The sequence below is a fragment of the Lathamus discolor genome, chromosome 9, assembly GCF_037157495.1.
Source record: "Lathamus discolor isolate bLatDis1 chromosome 9, bLatDis1.hap1, whole genome shotgun sequence".
Lineage (NCBI taxonomy): Eukaryota > Metazoa > Chordata > Aves > Psittaciformes > Psittacidae > Lathamus > Lathamus discolor.
The window spans coordinates 18,525,964-18,548,259 of record NC_088892.1 but is presented as its reverse complement, the minus strand read 5'-3'; the positions used below and the strand labels follow the sequence as shown (position 1 = coordinate 18,548,259).

At 37.3% G+C, this 22,296-nt stretch overlaps 1 long non-coding RNA gene across 2 annotated transcripts in view; it reads right to left on the bottom strand.

The window, feature by feature from the left end:
* LOC136019486 (uncharacterized) overlaps window positions 1–22,218 on the bottom strand; it is a 44,571-nt gene extending 22,353 nt beyond the window's left edge. Inside the window, exons 1-2 of one of the 2 annotated variants that reach the window (XR_010614909.1) lie at window positions 21,438–21,490; window positions 20,888–20,958 (exon numbers count right to left, since the gene is read on the bottom strand). This is a non-coding gene — a long non-coding RNA (uncharacterized LOC136019486). Of the gene's footprint in view, window positions 1–20,887; window positions 20,959–21,437; window positions 21,491–22,203 lie in introns of those variants that run through there. The other variant, XR_010614910.1, reaches the window with a different exon arrangement.
* Window positions 22,219–22,296: the final 78 nt, after the last annotated feature.

Below are 22,296 nucleotides of genomic sequence, written 5' to 3'. Positions count from 1 at the left end.
CTGAGTCAGACCTATTGTATCTAATACCTTCTCAAATGCTAGTATGAGTCATGAAGTGATCACAGTTATATAAGTTTCACTATTATAACTAGGATGAATGTGCACTATACAACATACCTGTTCAATGGGTCAATAACTCTTCATTACATCTAATTATTCATATAATTTTGATAGAGTTTTGACTTTGAGGAAGAGTATTTTACAATAATATTGCAATGACTGCAAATTTACAAACTACTAGCTGCTACTTCATTTCTTCAGCAGCACACTCTATCATTACAGTTATCATCTACTTTACATTGAAGTTAATAGGAACATTATAATTTTATCATAAATTAAATGGGGATCACATTGTAGAAAAATATTTCTAGTAATTTTACTTTCCATAAAATTAGGCAAAATTTTGAAAGATTTTTTTTTTTTCAGGAAAAAGAAGTCCTCACTGAGTTTAGTAAACTATACAGAGATTTTTATGGAAGGGGAGGGGTCATGAAAAACTTAAAAAAGCTCAGGGTTCAGGATCTGAAGAAATTAGAAAGACCAAAGACTGTTATATGGAGAATACTTTATATAACACTGGGGATCTCACAGTAAACATCTTACTCTGTTCTTTATAAATCAACTGTTGAGAAGTATCTCTGATTATTCTGTTTAATAGCAATAGTCAATGAACCTGCAAGCTGTTATTTGACAAAAATATGTTTAGCACCTGCTATGGATGAGCAATGCAATAATTTGTACATAAAGATATGCCACAGATATATATCCAGAAAAGGTGGCTAAAATTGGATGCATTTGAAGGTCTGGATATCCAGCACCTCTGATTTTGATTTTTTTTTCACTGCTTTTCTGAAGTCTATGAATTTCACCCTAAACCCTCATCTTTTTACAGGTTTCTGATAACTTTGGATTGCTTCCAATTTCCAACTAATTTTCTATAGAGGGTAGCATGTTAAAGAACCTTCTGAAGACAACAGAATTTCAGATCATACAAATGGATTTCCACATTTCAAAAGATCACTGAACTTAAGATCAGAAAACTGTAAGGGACCAGAGACCAGCAGAGCTTCTAAAGCCAGTTGTCTTTATAAGAAATCAAGCAAGTTGTAATAGGATGTAAGATGGAGGATTTTATTTGAATTTGTTTACTAACAACAATTTCTATAGAATAGTTTTTAACTAATGTTAAATTTATTTACATTTAATACACTAAAATAATTTAATCCTGACCTAATAATTTAATTTAGGTTATCAGCCTGAAAGCTTAAAATATAGTACTTCACTCCCCAATGTGTGAACATACATTAAAATAGGTTTATGAACAGAGTAGTGGCTAGCAGAAAAGTAGAAAGCTTTTATCCCACCTAAAATGCTTTGAAGAGTTAAGAAGAACATTTAAAAAAGCATTCTTAGCATAATTTTGTCTAATTTTTCACATAAGTCCTATTTAAGTGTAATTATCTCCATGTTTCCAGAGGCAAAAAAGAGGGACAGACATTGATACAAATCCTCCAATTTCTCCCTGGATGAGTAGAGGAGAGATGACAAGTCTTCAAAGGATACTTTTTGTTTGTGAACATCCTTTTGCAGAGTCCTGAAGCTTTGGAGAAGTGATGATTCCAGGTCAGTAGGAAGCATCTGGGTGATACCACAGATATACTTAGTATGTAACTAGGTAAATTGAGCTGAAATGCTTCAGCTGGAGCCATTAATTGTCAAGTCTACTTGTGAAAATCAAGGGCAATGAGGAGCAAACAGAGGATGTCCTGCAGCAGTAGGTCATTCTCCAGGCTCTAGACATGACAGTTCTCAAGAAAACAGGAAAATGAAGCAGTGAAGTAAATATTCTCCTAAGCAGAAACTTTAGGAGATATTGAAATTAAACAGAACAGAGATGGAAGGGATCAGCTAGTTCATCCTGCTGACAATTCTGTAATGTTCCTGTGAGGATTAACATATTGTTCAGCATGGTGTTAAATATTCCCTGCTAGGAGCTGCCTTTTTTATTATTTTTTTTTTTTTTGCATTTTTAATTTTTTTCCTTGAGAGAACATTTAAACTAGAACAGGTCTTAGAATCAGGAAATAGTCTTGTCTGCAGCCTAAATATTCATATTTCTTAATTTCATCCTATTATGTCTGCTTAGATTATCACATACGTTGCTCTGTCAAATAACATGGGTCTGGTTTAACTCCTTCAGATGCTGAATACTGCTCAGGTATCCACCACTGATTGTTTAGTCAAAAATCGTTTCTGTAAAGAGTTCTTTTCACACTTAACCTCTTCTCCTGTCATTGAATTATTCTGCTGCCATTGCCATCTATTACCAGCATATCAAATACTCACATATTTTAAATGAAATAGAATATCTGAAATTTATCATTTAAAAAGCAACAGGGGGACAAAAAACTCCAGTGTGAGTTATTTTATGTCAACTGTCATTTGCTTTAAAAGTTCTCATCAGTCTGCCACAATAAAGCATGAAATAGAAGACATACGTTCCTCTGAAAACATCCCCAAAGGTTCAAACTTAAAGATTCTTACTGTGCCAAATATCAGGCAGTCTGCCAATAAGCTCAATTAGAATTTTTGACTAAATTAAGTAGCTCACAATCAACGCATATGAATGGCAAAAGCAACCTCCAAAAGAATAGCTTTCCTGTAGGTGTAACAAGATCTTTCTTCAATGTCAAAATAAGTCTCAAATTATAGTGATGTTATTTGACTTTAGGAATGCACAGATGTGCTAAGTATTTCATTGGGAATACAGTATGGTTAGTCGGACAAGCATAAAGCATACATAATTAATTTCACTTTTGCACTGCTTCGGCTCTTTAACATGGTATTTTTTACTGTAGCAAAAGCAGCTTACTAGGCACCACATTTAGCTGACACCATTGAAGGGAATTGTTAGAAAAAGAAAAATCTGTTTTCGTTCCACTCTCAAATTTGCACCTAGTTTCAGACCGTATGTCTGCATTTAGTGTTTTAAAGCAGGCACAATAAGAATGGCAGGTTCCTGCAGAGAAATATGTCACTGGCGATAAACAGCCCCAAAGTCAGTAGAGCAGATAATGCATTGCAGGTCAGAAACTACACCCCTGACAATACTGCACACGCAGGTAATACACCAAATGTCACATCTGAAGGGGGTAATGCTTTTTCTACTGCTACATCCTCAACAAATTGCACTACATAGCTGAGTTACTTGCTGACATGGAAGCATGAAGGAGTTTTAGGAGGTAGGAAATACAATGAAAGACTGAACAAGATAGACCACCAAACCAAAACCAATCCAGCAAAATTAACAGTCCAACTCTTATCAGCAATAGAAGTTGAATAGTAAATCATCTTAGACTGTAATCGTACCCTATAAAAAAGAAATTGTTCCTTATAGCTCTGTATTAAAAGATTAAGCCCTCTATACAGAAAGGCATCAGACCTAAATAAGGTTAAAAACTGCTTGCTTGTTTCTTTTTAGTCTTAACACATTTTATCCTTATGTGCAGGATTTTCAACAGCACATTTCTCTTTAATGGATGCAGTTGAATTCATTTATGCTGTGCTTAATTTGTACTTATATACATCTTGACTTATATCTTTACAGCACTGACATCAACTCATTCATTCTTACCATACATAGATGAGCTGGAAATAGTACTGGAAAACCTGCTTAAAATTATACTGGTATTGCTTCTGGCATGCAGTGTTCCTAGATTTTGTTCACTTGCTCGTTCTTCCATCCCATGTTTCCTCCTGCTTAGCATCCTCCTGGAGTACTGAGGAAGACCCAGACTATAGTATTAGTTCACGGACTTTAATAAAAAGCTGCAAAACCCACTGATGAGCAGAAGTAGCCAATTAAGTTTCTCATCTGGACCAAGTTTTCCCTTATCTTGGGTGAACATATCAGAGGTCAAGACCTGAATGCACAGGCATGCATACATACATGAAGCTAATGCAGCAATCTCTAACCCAGACCAGGGTGTGATGGAAAGAAGCACTGCCAATTAAATAGACCCCCTAAAGTCCCAGGACAGCCTAAGGAATGAATTCTAAATGGTTTTCTTTTGTTGTACACTCCATGCAGCTTCCAGATTAGCTTCACATAAAGCTGCTAAATTCAGCAGACCATTTTCAAGCAGCAGTATGTTAGAATGCAGAAATATTTTCCGTAGTGGAGTATGTCAGGTCTGTTTTCTATAATTATAGAATCACAGAATCATAGAATAGTTAGGGTTGGAAAGGACTTCAAGATCATCTAGTTCCAACCCCCCTGTCATGGGCAGGGACACCTCACTAAACCACCCCACCCAAGGCTTCATCCAACCTGGCCTTAAACACTGCCAGGGACGGAGCACTCACAACCACCCTGGGCAACCCATTTCAGTGCCTCACCATCCTAACAGGAAAGAATTTCCTCCTTATATCCAATCTAAACTTCCCCTGTTTAAGTTTTAACCCGTTACCCCTTGAGTCACTTCTGGATGATCTGAGAGTTTTCCTTTCAGGTCTAGAGCCAAGAAATACCTGGAATATTTTTGATTCATCACTTAGCCAGTGGGTAATTCTACTGGTGGATTATCATGCTCAGAGTTTTAAAGATCAGAAAGTTTGCCTAACAGAGCAACATGGCAAATGGTCTTCTGCAGCACAATGGAACAGTTACCATTGCTTTTCCCTATCCTATAATCAAACAAGTATGAATTCTTGATTCCTCAGCTAAGAAGGGTAACAATTTCAGTAGAATTTGCTAAAAAGTCATGTTATCTGCCACAGACAGTTTGAGTGCTGACAGGGATGAGTCCAGATATCACAAGGGCCCAGCAATTCACTATTTTTGGTGGGTTTTCCATTTTATCAAAGTTATCTTCACAGCACGTTCTAATCAGGTATATGGTGGTTGCAAAGATTTGTGAGGATAGTACCAGGAGCTACAGAATGGATAATGATGGACAAGCATAATGAAAGTTGGCAACAGACCCTTAGCTTTGGTTCTTTCTATGGTATGCAACAGCTTACCCAATTCTGTAGCTTTGTGGACAATTCTGTAACACCCTCTTGCCATAGATTTTAATTTGCACAACACAGAGGAAGGAAATGTCTTCCAAAAGGGAAAGGCGCCACATAAATTGCCTGGAACTAATGCAATTCTGTATTTTTTTTATTTTTTATTTTTTTTAGTATCTTGAGTAGATACAGCAGTGATTCAGTCTGCACTGTATCTCCCAGTCTAGCTAGATGCCAGGGTAAGAGACCGATCACTGGGATAGTGAGTAAACTGAAAGTTTCTTGAAAGATATTAGAGGCTTAAATTTTTCCAACCTAAGTGAAATACAATGTTTTATTAAAACCATATTAAAGGACTAACAATATTCAGGGACCTCAGATTTGTCTTTAGTGAGGAACTGAGGAAGAGCAGAGATACTGCACCACAGATACAAAAACTTAACATGAACTGGAGAAAGAAATAAGCTACATTTCTTACTACAGGGATGTACTCAGTGGAAAATGAGATTTTATGTTGTGGTGGGTTCATCCAGGCTGGATGCCAGGTGCCCACCAAAGCTACTCCCCTTCCCCAGGTGGTCTGTCTGCCTCTGAGCCAGCTCTATTAGACATGGGGGAAGCTTCTCACAGAAGCCACTCCTGTAACATTCTTCCTCTACCCCTTCCCCCCAAAAATAAAGAACAATCTTGTCACACAAACTGAATATATATGTGCATAAACAACCTACATTTACCTACAAGACCACAATGAGGAGGCAAACTTGATCTGGTATGTGGTAGGGCTGAGTTGTACAGCCAGTAGGTCATTAGTGGAGAGCTGTTGTTTATGCATTCCACTTTAATTACTTTTATATTTATTAAGAAATCTGCTACCGTTTAAGGTTATCAGTTATTGTTAAGAAGTCCTTTTAACAGGCAGGACAACTTAATGCAACATGCTGCTTGTGTTATCCCTTTTTACCTTTCAGTGTTCATGCATTTTCCACTCCTGATAAAGAAAGCCTCACATGCCTGGGCAACTACTTATTTTAAGTTACAGAAAACTTGCAAAGCCTGGCATGTCAAGCTCAAATATAAAATACGTGATCTGACAATACCATATCAAAGTGGCAAACTGTATATATGACAACTGTCTGTAATAATAGTCTTGTCAAGTGCTGAAATGATGGTTAAATATTGATGCAGGGACCAGGTAAGGACACACGCTTCCTGACAGACAATGACTTTAAATATTTCCCCTTGTAAGTCCAATTCTGCCTTAATTTACACAGGTTTAGCTGATGTCGACCTTTGAGAAAATATCTGAAATCCAGTATTTCTTGCTCTTAAAAACAAAAATGATACATATAACCTATAGTAATAGTGTGAAAGTTTGCAAAGGAGAAAGAAAATTGTTGATACATGGAGCATGTCCATACCACAGTCTGAGTAGCCAAGAATCCAAACAGAACTGGCTCATTATGATCCTTTCAATGCCTTAATTATGCAGCTGTTTCTAACAGAGTAACTCCAAAAAACTAGTTGGATTTCTCTATACTGTTTAGCAGCCCCTGCAGTGGACTGATATCCACTGATCCTTAAATCAAAGAATCTTAAATACTAATCTGTTTCATAGTTTCCAACAGAATATATTCGAGGTGGGCAATAGCACTTTCTTCCTCTGCCAAAGCATTACAATTGTGAAAATATGCTGTAAGTCAACACAAACAATGGGTTAATTTGATATGAAATAACATATAGGAGCCCAACTCTATACTAAGCTTGTTCTTCTTTTCTACTTTCATAAGTAAGTATCTGCTACTGCATACAGTGGGGCCATCTTTTCTCTAAGCATCTTATAGAGTTTAAAGAATCCTATTAGGACAGTAAGAGTTGCAAACCAGATGACAAAACTAAACCCATGTCATCTTAAAGGAAGATTTGTGTCCCTTTCAAAGGTAAAGTGGATCTCTTAGTTTAACATCACTGCAGCTGACAAGCCTGGAAGCTGAAAAACCACTTGTCAGTCTGACAAAACTGCCTCACATTGTGATATAACACTGTTAAATAAATAGAAACTTTTCAATTAAAATTATTGACTTACTGAAAAAGAAACAGAATACCAGTTATCACTGCCCTAACTAATCATTTCTACCACAGTTTCAGATGAACTTAAGATGATATCTTCTCCTATACAGGTTCCAAAACTACTGTGCACCTGATCCTGTCCTACAGCTCCTTTCCAGGCATCAGGAAATTATTTAGACAGAGAAAGTATCCAGCTGTCTGAACTGTTTGTAGCATGATGTGAAACCTGTGAAATGCCTTTCTTTGTTCACATACAGACTAGGTGATTGCTTTGATAGCAACAGTTCATACTGCTACAAAGAAAAACTTAAGAGGATGAGAAAGATTTGAAACATTCCTGAGTGAGATCTGAAGGGTTTTAGGAGGATAACGACTTCTTTTGCTCACTGAGGGGAGCCTGTAAAGAAATCTTGCAGGAAGAGATTTGTCATGTACCAGGAAAGGGGATGAAACAGCCAGCTTTTTCCTCCAAAAAAACCTTAAAATGATTTCTGTCTATAACCCCTGTTGATGATTTTTCCTCCAATACATTGATTTGTACTCTTTTTTTTTCCACCACCTGTACAGCTCAAGATGCAAACTTCCTTCACTGAAACAGCCCAGGACTCTGTGTTTGAACCTTATGTGCTGGAACTGCATCTCTTCTGATCTCCATTATGCTGGCCAGCACTGCCATTTGTAACTTCTGGACATGCTTCTTGAGCACATGTGTTTCTGTGTCTCAGAAATGGGATATCACCATTGGATCATCCCCAGCTGTGTGAATGCAGCTGACTTCTCAGGTTCCTTACCGGCATTAGAACAGTATTTCCCAGAATTCTAAACTTTTGGGCAGTCCTACTAATTTCAGTCTGTCTCTGAACAGGAACAGTGGGCTGATGCACACCCACACTTTCCACAGACTTTGCAGATGGGCTTGGAAAAAAAAAATCTTCACTTCAAAATTACAACAAATACATCAAGATGAAAAATTTGTAATCTTATTCCTTCACCCTGCTGTGCTATCTGGAAATATTCTTCGGGTTGATGAGTTAGAGGTGAGTGAATTTGGAAATAAGGATTCTCCTTTTTTCTTTTTATATTCCATTTCTGGTTTCTTCTACTTTAAATATTTGGAAGGACACTTCACAAAAGCAAGACCATATTGCTATGAGAGCCTGATAAGTCATCAGGTGTCCAAAATCAGATGTCCAGGAGGTGTGTAGTTTTCCATGGTTATTAGCTTAAAAGATAATACTCCTAAAAGACAACCATGTGCTAAATGCAAAATGGTCTCCTGAAATATCCTAATATTTTGGCTGAGTTCAGAGGTGTGGCTAAGAAAATACAGAACTGTTTTCTACCAAGATATGACCTCGATTTTTTTTTCTTAATTTTTCTGTTGGTGTTTGTAAAAAGAACACAGATGTATACAGATATAACATACAGATATAAGGAAGAAATTCTTTCCTGTTAGGGTGGTGAGGCACTGGAATGGGTTGCCCAGGGAGGTTGTGAGTGCTCCATCCCTGGCAGTGTTCAAGGCCAGGTTGGATGAAGCCTTGGGTGGGGTGGTTATAGACTTTCACTTGCTTGTACAAAACTTTTTCTTCTAGCCTTCCTTTTCTCAGGAGTAGAGATATCACAGAGGATCTATTTGGATGGGTCACTGCTCAGTGTGCAGTCTGGCAGACTCATTTGTTCCACTTGGCCTTGCAGCACCATCATGTGGTTACTGTTGAGGAAATAAGATAGCCTATCGTCAAATACCACCTGCCTGCCTCAAGTACAGACGGAATTCGTAAGCAGTCTAGTAGTAGGTGGAGGAAAGCCTATGTAGAGCAGAGATAGCAATAACAAATTACTCAGAATGAGGAACACTTTGTGCTCTCTCAAGGTCATTTAGGTTTTTTTCTCCCTCATTCTTAAGTTTAATAATTAATACTATTTGAGCTATTTCTGCTTTCTTTGTGTATACTTCATTTAAGAGAGAGATTTGGGTCTTTCTTTGGGCTTTCTGAATATAAAACCATGGATGATCTTCATTTCTGTATCCACCTGACTTTAATGCATTAGAAGTCTTCTGCTCAATATTCTGACCATGGAAAGAAGTGTAATGGCTTGAATTCATGCAGCCCCTCCTGGGTTTTTTTTGTTTTTTTTTTTTTTTTTTTGAGGGGAGAAGGGAAGATCTTCCACTGGAGAAAAAAGACGTGATTTATACATGCTCATTCTCTACGCATTCTTAAAGTGACTGATTAAGAAGTATGTTTCCAACAGTACTGTTACAGTTATTTTGGTCCCCAAAATAAAATGCTTTAGGTTTCCTAATAAAACTGAAAAGTCTGTGATCACTATATGACTTAAAATATGTAGACATGCTAACTTATGGATTTAGAAAGCCCTTAGAAATGCTAAATTTGATAGAAAAAAAAATCTACAATATCAGTCTCTTTCTGTCAGATCTGCAGCATTTCCTAAACTACAGCCTTAATTCTGGCAATGGACAATAAACCTGAATTTATTGATTGTGAAGTGAAGCAGATTCTAGCCTTGAACTTACAGATGCTTCTGTGGGATTGTTTACTCCACCTTGACTAAATAAGGGATAATTCCTTCATTTCTAGGAAATTTAATCTATCTGAGATAGACAGGAGTATGCCTTTAACAAAAAAAGCCTTTGGGCTAATCACATGGCAATTTCTGACAATGACATTGAAGTGAGGTAACTAACCAGTTCAATTTTTACAAGATATCACATGTACAGTTGTCTTGTATGGGAGGTAGAGATGGGAAAGCAACTTAAGTTTTATGCCAAATCACACTATCTCCCTAGAAGCAGCAATGAGGAAAAGACTATGTCAGAATCTGCATATAAAGTCCTGAAGTATGAACTCTGTTAAGCTTTCTAAAAGGCTTTTCATCTAGAAGTACAAATCTCAGCAATACATCCAATTTTATTCCATATCTAGATACAAAAAAAAAAAAAAACCAAAACAAAACCTATGGTCTTGTCAAAGCAGTCATAAAAAAAAAACACCCAGTGGTTAACTTCTGTAGATAATGGTAACATACATTCATTAGGTCACAGTGTGCAATTTGTTAGATGTCACAGTGTGGAATTTTAGAGTATATTATCCAAAGTAGCAGTGGCCTATTTTACCTAATAAGCAAGTCTTTTCTTCCTCCTAAGTTAAGAAATTTACTGAAGACATGGTCCAGAACGCATTTCCTCACCCTGTTTCTTTCCAGCTTCTGGGCGCTAAATAGGCTTTAATCCCTATTCATCTTCCCAAGCTACTATAAAAACTCCCATGTATAGGCTAACAGTTAAATCAAAATTGGGTGACTGGCAGAGCAGGGTGAAATACATCCATTTAATACAACTTTCATACTTTCTCACTATTAAAAAGTCTTGCTTGTCTTTCTCTACTTTTTTCCTGCATAAAATAAAACTGAATATCCACTTTCCAGCAATAATGAAATTATATTTGCAGCAGAACGCATTCTTCAGAATTCATAGGCTAAAATCTGCTAATATCTGATAATACAGCAAAATAAAGGAAGTACATTGCTGCAGCAGGGTGGTCAACATAATGCAACATTATTTTTCTTTGTGATTCTCAAAGCCCGGCTACATTACTTTTGGTATTCCTTGGACAGTTAAATCTTTTTAGGCATCCAGCTTGTCATGCCTCACAGATTCTGAAGCTGGCTCCTAAATTGTTTTGGTGTTTTATAGACTTTAGAGTTCAGTGAAGCTCTTAAACTAGATGGGATTAATGGCACCATCATTGTGCTATGAAAGATTTTTTTTCTGTAATGCTTAAATGCTTGTTGCCCTTTTCCATACTATTTACTCAACTACTGTTCACTAACTGCAATTTATATGTCCCAACCATGTCTTCATTTATGCCCACTGTGTAGCTAGTTGTTTTCAAAGTGCATCCTTACACCATCATTTTCACCATACTTACCCCCTCCCAAGAAGTGTCTTATCAGAAGATTATAACATTGAACTTTAAGGATTTACAGCAGCTCTGGGATATATTCCAGATATTACACCTCCTATGTTAACAGATACTACACCTCCTATGTTAACAGATACTACAGTATGCCTGGATTAGCCACTGTCTGATTTGGGAATAAATTATTCTGTGATAAATTCATAGGACTGCTCAGTATTCAGTATGACTCCCTGAGGAAAATCTCATAAGTTTTCACACAGAACGAAGCAATTTTATTTTATTAGGGAACATCAACATTAACACTCAACTTGTCAAAAATTCTGTTATAACAGCTAGTCTGTGGGAGCCTGCATAGTTCAGCTAGAAGTGCCATAAGTGTTAAGGATATGAATATTACTTAGTAGGAAGAAGATAACAGGTCTCTATCCCTGTGAGTCTGAGTACTTGTTCCTTATCTAAGAAGATAGACTGAAAGATTGAGTTGAGCAGAAGTCATAGCGGTGCAGGTGGTACAAAACACTAGAGCAAAAAGGGAAGATCATGCTTTCCCTGTTCACGAGAGTACAATGAACAGCAGTGGATTAATTCATCTTGCAGCAAGACAGACATTACAAAAAGCTTTGTAACAATTCAGGTAATTTTTGGAACACACTGCCTAGACACAGAGCTGATAACAGCTTACAGGAAGGGGATGGTCCTAGTGACTTTTCAAGCTCTTTCAGACAGATTTCTCCACCATTATGTTACTGTTTTCCTGTATTTAATGCCAAAGTGTCCAAGGTAAGAGGATATTGGAAAATAATTTGTATTTATTTCAAATCTTCAAATATTCTTTTCTTTTACTTCTTTCATATTTGTCTCCAGACAAAGAAAATAGATAAGCAAGGGACCTAACTTCAGTTATGTTTTATGGCTTTGAATTCCACAGATAGTCTTCAGCACAGTCACTGGAATAACACTGCTAAACACTTCAGTGATTTTGACAGCTTCCCAGCTATCACTTGCTATTGCTTTCATAACGGAAAATTAAAGTTGTTATCCATAAAATATGAATGATAAACACAAACTGTAGCCCTCCACAAGTCCTCAGGCTTTCATGGCTTTCTTAGACAACACATGGCACAGTGTACCAATGAGGTGATCAAATTGCTAATTGTCTTTGCTGCTGCTTTACCATTTTTCTTTGAACTGCAGAAACAAACCACTGCTGAACAGCAGAGGGCTGCTGTCCCAGGGTGAAGGCACAAGCAGCAGACTGAGAAATCATTGTGACTGAATAGGAAAACACTACTTCTTTCTTCTTGATGTCATTCTTTCTTCTGAAATTAAGAGTCGGTCACACTACTTTTGGTCTTATCAGGCCAAGTAGAACTCAGAATACACGGCAGAACTAATGCAGAAGACCAATGTAATATTTCATGACATTCAAGTGAAAATTAACCTTACAGGAATGCTGCCATATCTTGCCATTCTTCATTTAATGATAACCTTGAAATATTGATTGCCAAATTTTAAATGGAAGAAAAATAGCCACATTTATTTTAATAGGCACCATACATAAGGGATTATAAAACAGTCTCTGTCTTAATGAAAGACCTTTAAAACATAGAAAACTGGAATACAGAACTTTCCTAAAATTTCTAACTTATCAGTATATTTATTTTTAGTTTCAAATTCAGACTATTTCTTGAATTACTGATAGCACACAGAGTATATCCCTTTCTTAACCATATTAATGACAAATTAGCACTGTAGACTTTAGTTAAAAGACATCAGTAGCTTCTCGAATAGAAGAGTTGGGGGATGGTGTGGAAAAAATAAAGTTTTTTAGTAAAAAAGTCATGCAAATACAGAACATTTATTTACAATTAAATGCTTCAAAGCCCCACAAGTAATTTTTATATAGATATACATAAATACAGACTTGCAGGTGGATTTTGTACCAATTAAAATTTCTGCAAGTACTGACACGGGTTTGCATATATATTTAACCACAGGGCTGTGGTTACACAGGTTTGTATGAGAAAAAGAAAACAAAAAAATTGCAGATACCATTACTTCTACCAGTAAGAGAAAGTACTTTAAATTCATACTATGCACCACCAAACTACTCCAAGACATCTCTCTGAAGGAAAGGTGCAACATGAGGCAGGATCCTGAAAGAAGGAGAAAGTGTTTGCCTGACTGATGATCTTCTGTTAACTTCCTGAGAGATGAAAGGTTTATTAGTTATTTTGATGCTGCTGAGAATTTGTACTCAGATTTTGTGTCACTGTGAGGGCTGAGCTGATATGCCTAAGTGCTATTTCAGAGCATTGTTGCATAAGTTAGATGTTACATTCAATCATGTTTTGGCCACTGCTAACAAGAAAAATCAATAGAAATTCCAAAATATGATTAAAGAATGTCTGCCTGGGAAAATGTATTGGTATACTCCAACCAATATAATTATACCACTCTCTATGTTAGTACAGCTATCTATTTTAGGAATATAGTGGTTTTTCTTTTTTTTTTTTTTCTTTTTTGTATTTTTGATGGATTTGGAAAATTGGACCACTTTCAGAGAGACACAAATAACACTCTAAAATGATGCTGTAAATCCTGAAACAATGTGCTTATACTGAGAGTTATATCACTGCAACTATATCTCTAGATTTCCCCATTTCAACAATCCTCATACTATGCTTAAGCTTATTTAATATCTTATAGACTACTGTTCTGTTCATAAAGTGGTATAGAGAACAAGCTGCAAAATCACGTTAGAGAAGATGACTGCAATTGCTGTCATGATGAAACACTAGACTAAATCACTGAAGACACTGTAATGTAATGCACTGAAATGCATGATGTGTGCATCACATTGCTCTTGTGTTCCAAAGCACATTTATAGAACTCCACCCCCATATCTCATATTAATCAATAAATTACAATTTTGCTGAACTACTCTGTCTGCTGTTTGATAATGCTGGATTTCATAGTGTGATGATAATACAATATGTATAAGAAAACACATTTAAACATGCAATCAAACACATTTTAAAAGGCAAATTGTTCAGTCTCAGGACTCCAGATGGCACCATCAATTTTATTTTTTTTTTTAAAGATTGTAGGGAAGTTACTGTACATGACTGCAAGTTTACTGCAGCTCCTAACATCTTCTGTAAAACTGTTGGAGAGCAAAGGCTTTCCTGACAGGAATAATATACATATGAAGAAAGAGCAGAAATAAAAGTGAAGAGTTCAGGAAGTTCAGATTAATTCTCTAGTTGAGGCTTTTAGTACCGGTCAGATTTATACGAATTGCATTCAGCTGTCATTGACTCGTCATTGATTTCTTACCAATTTTTTCTCTCATTAATTTTATTGCCTTAGATTTTTCTTATTCATTATATAGAGAATATCTCTACAAATGAAAGTTACTAACCTCATACTGGAACTATTAAAGCTTGGAAACATCAAGCAATGCCTTCTATTTGATGGAAAACAATGAAACCCCAGTAACTGGTGGGTGCAAACGAACTCAAATTTGACTTATTTTTTCTTTAAAAGGCAAATATTTATTTCTCTATCTATCTTTGCCTGCATCTCAAATTATTCTGAACCTAAGAAAGCAATTAAAACAAAAGAAGAAAGAAGAGTCAATGCATTGTCTGAATTGAAGATGAAAAGGAATGAAACACATTCATTAAATGCTTTTAAAACTTTCAAAAGTACTCTTTTTAAGCTGACCACTGCTCAGAGGACAGGTTAGCAACTTCTGGTGTGGGAAACAGTCCATTAATCTCTATTTGTTCAGCCTATAGTAAGACTGCCACAGCACAGGGAGACATTTTGTGAGAAGCAGCTCCTCCTAGTTTTTGGCTTACACCCTATTCAAAACCAATCTGAGGGGTGTTATTGGCACTACTACTTCTGCATTAAGGAAGAAATCAGTAGCATCTTGCTTCTTGAGAAGGAAACTCGGCAGGAGTCAGGAGACGATGAGAATACATAACCTCTTAATTTGGAAATGAAAAATCACATTTAGCACTTAAATGAGGTTGCCAAAGCCTAGTCTGCAGGCTAAACTCTCCAACTGTTTTGATAAGTGTTGTATGGGAAATGAACACATAGTCTGGGATGGGGAAATGAACTGGTAAGGGGATGATGCTGAAAATTTTGACAGGCTCAAGGATATTACATTTGATAAGCAGCTGACTACAATTATTTATTTGGAAGGAAGAGACCGGCACACGTATGTTTGTATGCTCACAAAGTACAAAGATAAAGTGACATTTAGAAAAGTTCAAGAATGTTGAATGATTCCCACCAACCTGAAGCCAATGCTGGTTCTTCAAGGCCAGTAAGATCTATTAAAACAAACTTGTCCACCTTTTAATAGAAGGGACATTAGGACTGTTACTAAAACTAAGAAGATTCAGTAACACACTATTACTGTAGTCTTAATACCTTCATAAGAATCCCAAAGCCATCTCCAGTATCAAAAAAGCATTAGCCATCACTGTAATTACTTTTGATATCAGCTACTGGTCTTGACAACAGTAGGTTTTCTTCTAGCCTCTCCAGGCTACAAAAGCCAGATATCTCCCAGGGTTTTTTTCTTTCACTATCTAAGTAATCCAAACCACAGCGCCAGTCGAGACAGTAGATGGGAGATCAGGCCTTTATTTCCCTTTTTAAATCTGTTTGCCCTTAGGAGGAATAAGAAGTTAACAATGTGAGAAATTTCTACGAAGCACAACAGAATTTGAACTCTTCAGGGTGATGCTAAATTCCTTTCTTTGAGTGCCTATACAAGCATATCACATGACTTTTACTTCAGTGCTGTAGAATCAAAAGGTCATACACGTCTTCATCATTCATACTTTAGAGACATCTCCTGGTATCAAAAAGCCCTGCCTACCCTAGCTCTTCTATGATTCTATGATAATTACATTTTCCCAAACTTGTGTAGTTAGCAAGTCAAAGCTGTAAACATTAAACTGTGATTTCTATCTAGGATGCAAGGTTTGAGATGAAATGCTTACTGTTAGCCAAAATAACACTGTACGCCTGAAGAGCTATTTTGGAGAGAGTATGACTAGAGATGTGGACTATATGTTAGAAAGCCTTGGTAAATTACAGTAAGTAGAAAACCCAAGTAAATAGCTGTAAAGTAAGCTGTTCATATTCCAGGTTCATTTAATCTTTAAAGAAAGCAACTTGAATAAATAGAGGCTTTAACTTTTTTCTTTCTAGAAGAATTCCTTTATGCAGAAAATCCTGAGTTGGCATTTTTGCTTCAACTTGTAATAGGAAAGCAAACCTTTTGTGGCTTTAATCAGAAACATTAGGGCTTGAAGTCTGAACAACTGTTTACTATTCCACTATCTGATAAAACTTCAGAACCCCAGGGAAACTAATTTAAAAGAAAGACCCAAGATCTAGATAAGGTACTGCAAATCTAAAATTAATCATCCAAAAAAGGAAACAAAAGAAAATTTCAGTTTACCTGATAAATCCCTGTCTGAAAAGTAGTGTTATAATTAATGGACAACAATGAGTAGAAGGACATAACCACTTCAAGTCCTTCACAGAACACAGTATCAACTAGGTTGGAAAAAACCTTTAAGATCATGGGGCCCAACCATTACCCCAGAACTGCCAAGTCCACCACTAAACCATGGCACTAAGGGCCTTGTCTACACATTCATAACTTTGATTCCTAACTCACTAGCAATGGCAGGAAAACAGGTTTCAGGGTAGTTTTATTGAATCATATAATGGTTTGGGTTGGAAGGGACTTTAAAGATCATATGGTTCCAACCTCCCTGACATAGGCAGGGACACCTTCCACTACAGCAGCTTGCTCCAAGCCCCTCTGTCCAACCTGGCCTTGAACACTGCCACGGATGGGGCAGCCACAGCTTCTCTGGTCACCTTGTGCCAGTGCCTCGCCAACCCCACAGGGAAGAATTTCTTTGTAATATCTAATCTCAATCTCCCCTCTGCCAGTTTAAAGCCATTTCCCCCTTGTCCTGTTACTATGTACCCTTGTAAAAAGTCCCTCTCTGGGTTTTTTTGTACACCCCCTTTAAGTACTGGAAGGCTGTTATAAGGTCTCCCTGGAATCTTCTCCAGACTGCACAAGCTTAACTTTCTCAGTCTGTATTCAAATGAGAGGTGCTCCAGCCCATTATGTTGTAATGTACACTACATGAGCAAAAATAGGAATTTTGAAAAATCACAGAATCATAGAATAGTTAGGGTTGGAAAGGACCTCAAGATCATCCAGTTCCAACCCCCCTGCCATGGACAGGGACACCTCACACTAAACCATCCCACACAAGGCTTCATCCAGCCTGGCCTTGAACACCGCCAGGGATGGAGCACTCACAACCTCCCTGGGCAACCCATTCCAGTGTCTCACCACCCTAACAGGAAAGAATTTCCTCCTTGTATCCAATTTAAACTTCTCCCCTGTTTAAGTTTTAACCCATTACCCCTTGTCCTGTCACTACAGTCCCTGACGAATAACACTTTAAGGGAATCAAATTAAATATCAAAAAAGAAATAAGCATATATTAATGTATTAAAACACGTTTCTATTTCTTTAAAGATCTTAAAAATGTTTTAGCACTCCCTGAAGCTTATTTGACAGAATAAGGCATCCTGTTAAAAATGAAATTATGATAAAACTTTGGTAGATTAAACACACAGAGTAAGTCAACCAAAGAATTCAAGAAAAAACAGGCAAAAGGAATCAAAGCTCCTGATCTTTTTTCCTGTGTATATATATATATATATATATGCACACATACACACACACACATCAAAAGCAGAAAACCTTTCAAAAAGCCTATAATAGCTTATATAATACATATACTCCAAGAGAAGCATTCAGAGAAGCCAACACTATTTCAAAGAAGCCAAATTCTTCGCATACAGTCCCTGTGGCAGAAAAGCAATTCTTACTCCAGAATCCTTCTCTTTGGAGGAATTGAAGGATCTTACTGAAACTGAAGTGACCATAAAAGAAATTCCAGGATGTTTTTACATTATGAACACTATCAAACCACAAAGACTGGCATTCATTTAAAAATTCTAAGGCAAGTCAAGTAACTAAATTTCTCTGTGCAGTGAATAACCATTCACTTAAAATCACCTTAGCAGCATCTGAGCATTGGGGAGAGGAAAACTATGGTACCAAATTGTAGAAGGATGCCAGGACAGATGTGAGAAATTACACGTCTAGAAATCTGACACCTACAGAAACTGTAAGGAAAAAAATAATGGACACATTGACAAAAATTATGTACTTTGAGAGTCAACCTGGCTTCTGTTAAAGGAAATTGCACCTCACAAACCTAAAAGAATTATCCAAAAAGGTCATCTTTGTGCAGTTAAAATGATCCAGTTGATAAAATTCTATATGTATTTCTAAAAGGCTTTCAACAAATTCCTCTATCAAGGCTTTGAAAGAAACTAAGAAGCTATGGCATAAGAGGGAACGTCATGGATAAATGATGGCTTAAAAGACAAGAAACAAAATGTAGGAATAAATGAACTGCCCTCATGAAGAAGGGAGGTCACTAATGGCATTCTGCAGGGATGCATACTGTGACTGTTGAACATTCACAAGGTGGAAAAGGGATTGAGCAGTTAGGTAGTTAGGTGATAGAAGTTCAACAAAACAAAGTCATTGGAAGGAGTAAGGACAAAAAACAGCTGTAAAGAACTGCAGAAGGATTTTAAGTTAAAGCAGCTAGGCACTAAACCCAGTCAAAACTCAATGAAGAAAAACAAAGTGATATATGTTGGGCAAGCGAGGGAATCTTAATTTCATATATAAAACAACAGGCTCTGAGTTGACTATGATCATTCAGGACCAAGACATTGGGGGTTATTGCATACAGTTTCGATCCTCTCACCTTAAAGAACATACTAGACATTGAAAAGGTCCTGGGGAAGGCAGCAAGCATGATGAAAGCCATGGAAAGGCTTCCTTATGAGAAATGATCAAGTGAGCAAAGACTCCTCTGCATCCTTCAGATACAACAGAAATCTATGAGTGGCATGGAGGAAGTGGCTCTGGATCAGTTTGTTGGTTAATCACCAGCCCTTCATGTATAAGAACAAGATGGCATGAAATAATCTATCAGGATGCAGGTTTCAACCTACATTAGTCCACCATTAATGTAACATGTCATCAGGATGTGAAACTCCTTGCCAAAGAACAACACTAATGCCGAAAGTTTACATGGATTCAGTAAGAGTCTGGATAGACCATGCAAAAGGAATCCTGTATTAATTATGTATTATTAGCTACAGAGAAAGTACATCAGGTTTAGTAAGGAGCCAACTAAAAATAGCTGAAACTAAGGAAAGCATCAGTGTCAAATTCAGCTGTTAGAAGAGTCCGTCTTTCTCCAAGCATCTATTTACAGCCACTCTGGAATGTGGAATCCAGGGCTATATGAGCTTCTGACAATTCAGAACAATCAGACTTATATTGCAGCAAAACAGAGCTGGCGAGATGGTCCTGGAATGGATTTGTCCTTAAAGCAGGATCTAGAAGCATTTCTTATCTTCATGGCTATACACCCAAGAACATCAGGACAGCTTTTCAGATGGACTCTTATGTTGACTGTGCAACACCTTCTGGTTGCTTCTGGACACTTAGTAACTAATGCATCTATTTACCTATGCTGGAAGGCTGGTAATCAGAATGGGAGGCCACATGCCTGAAGGCATCTGTCCCTACCTATCCATACTGCCTTTGGGACTAATCTATAACAGGAATTCCAAATAAAGCCTTAGACCTGACACCAACATAAGAACAAATGGAAAACACACCACACAATACCAGAGATGCTGTCATCTCCTATTTGTCTACTAACTACATCATAAAATTAATTATCCTTTTACAACAGGTATCTCTATTCTATTTTTCTATTACATACAGAGATATTCTGGGGACTAGCACACATGGTGAAAAAGAGAATTTCTGTATATTATAGGGACTAATGAAAAAGACACATTGTAACAGCCATACATTTTTATTTTTTTTTAGCAACAATCTTTTTTGCAGAAAGACTGAAAAAGAATGTTAGCAAGTAAGTAAAAGTGCCCTAAGTTTTTAGCAACACCTACATGTTGAGTGGGTAGCCTCTTCTGTGAGACTATTTACACTATTTCAGCATCTTTCCTCAGATATATATTGAATGAAATCCATCTTAGAGCAAATATAGCATCTCAGAAGACCCATACTGTTCTGAGGTTATAATTTGTCTTTTGAATGCTCCTCCATTGAATTTTCCAGCAAAAGGTCTTTCTCATGTGATTTTGAGATTTTATATGACACAGCTCAACAAAAGTGGTGAGGAAGCTCATAGAAGGAAGACGTAGATTATATATTGTCTATTTACCATTTCAGCTGCTCAATCAGAAACAATGCAGAACTGCAAAGACCCACAGCCCTAAGCATGCTGTACTTGATACTCTGGATTTCATACTTTAGAAAACAACTAAGAAAAGGTACCATTTCCTTTTCCTCCCCACCTCCCCCCACACCATCATTTACTTTTCCAAAAGCTTAAAGAAGCATAGCAATGCAGGTTCAGCATTACAATCGGAACAGGACTGGGAAGTGAGGAAAGCTCTTTGGTTTTTGGCTGTTTTTTTTTTTTTTTCTCCAAAAAGCAAAGAAACAGGAGTACATGAGGAAAGCTTATATTTGAATAATAAAAATCTAGGAGAGGGCTATTAAGAAAAAGGATTTCAGAAAGCAGCCTAAAAGAGAAGGCATGGCAGCTTATAGAGAATAAGATTTTAGCTCTTAGTGCAGCTGTACCCAAAACAACCTGTTTTACAAGTTGGCTTACCTTTCCCTCTCTAGTCCAGGGTGCGGCCAAAATACGTTAATTCTTGTTGTGAAACCGTTAAAATCTGAAGACTTTAACAAAATAAAATTCTTAATCATTTTGGGTCATGTTTCTAGTACATCTACAAATTATTCTTTCATTCTCGCATGGCCTCAAACACCAGAACGATGCCTCTCACTAAACTCTTCCATTCGCAATGTGAATATTGAACCCTGAACACTGGCCATGAAAACAACTAAATTTAAAAAAACCCACTATTGGTAAACTTAGAATTTCAAAACAATTTTGGTGCAATTTTGTTGTGGGGTTTGTTTGGGCGTTTTTTGGGTGGTTGGTGTTTTTTTCTGCCAGCTGTTATCCAGAAATTATTGCAGGAAAGTATTTCAAGCTTTCCTCTTCAGAAAAAGGAATCATGATCAGGAAAAACATGCAGAAAGAAATAAGGAAATGCTAAGAAGAATATTAAAATTTCCACACAGACTATTTCTGTTAATACTTTTATCCAAATCTACTGCATGTGTAGTAATGAAGATATGTATCAAAGGCTTACCAATAGGATTCATGATATCATAGAATGATTTAGGTTAGAAGGGACCTCTAGAGCGCATCTGGTTCACTCATCTAGCTCACAGCAGGGCTAAGCAGATCAGGTTGCTCAGAGCTTCCCAGCTGAGTTCTGAGTGCCTCCAAAGACAGAGATTGCAGAACCCCTGTGATTCCCTGTTCCAGGGTCTGGCCACTACAGGGTAAACTAATTCTCGTATCTAACTGCGATAGCTTTGCTTCAACTTTTGTTCATTGTTCCTCAGCTTATTTCCTGTGTGTTCCCCAAAAGAGGCTGGCTCTGCCTCCTCTAGATCTTCCCATCAAGTAGCTATAGACAGCAACAAGATCAGTCCTTTGGTTTCTCATCCAAAAGCTGAATAAGCTGATGGTTCTGACCCTTCTGAAGACAGTAAAAAGGCCATGGTGGCCAAAGAACTGTCGATAGCTAGTGTTAAGTGTCACTCCTTCAGGATGACCATGCTATTTATACAGACTAGAATCTTTAATAAGGCTTTGTATCAGAGGCACAGCTTAGCCCAGCTTGTAGGGGCTAGAATAAAGTCAGAATTGGAAAACAAAAAATTCCCCCAACATATCATAGCTACTATGTTACTGTAAATGAACTTTGTGCCTGGAAGATACATTTGTACTCACGCACCTAGCCAGAACACACAACTCAGTTCTTAGCATCCTGAGGGACCCCAGGCCAGATGCAGCGCAGCACCCCAGAGCCTCCCACACAACCCCACCAGCCCACAGGCACCACTCACCACCCAGGCAGGTCCCACCACAGACAACCCCAACTGGCCCTGCAGGCCTTTTATTTCAGGAACCAGCCAATCAGGAGCCGGTTGACAACCACC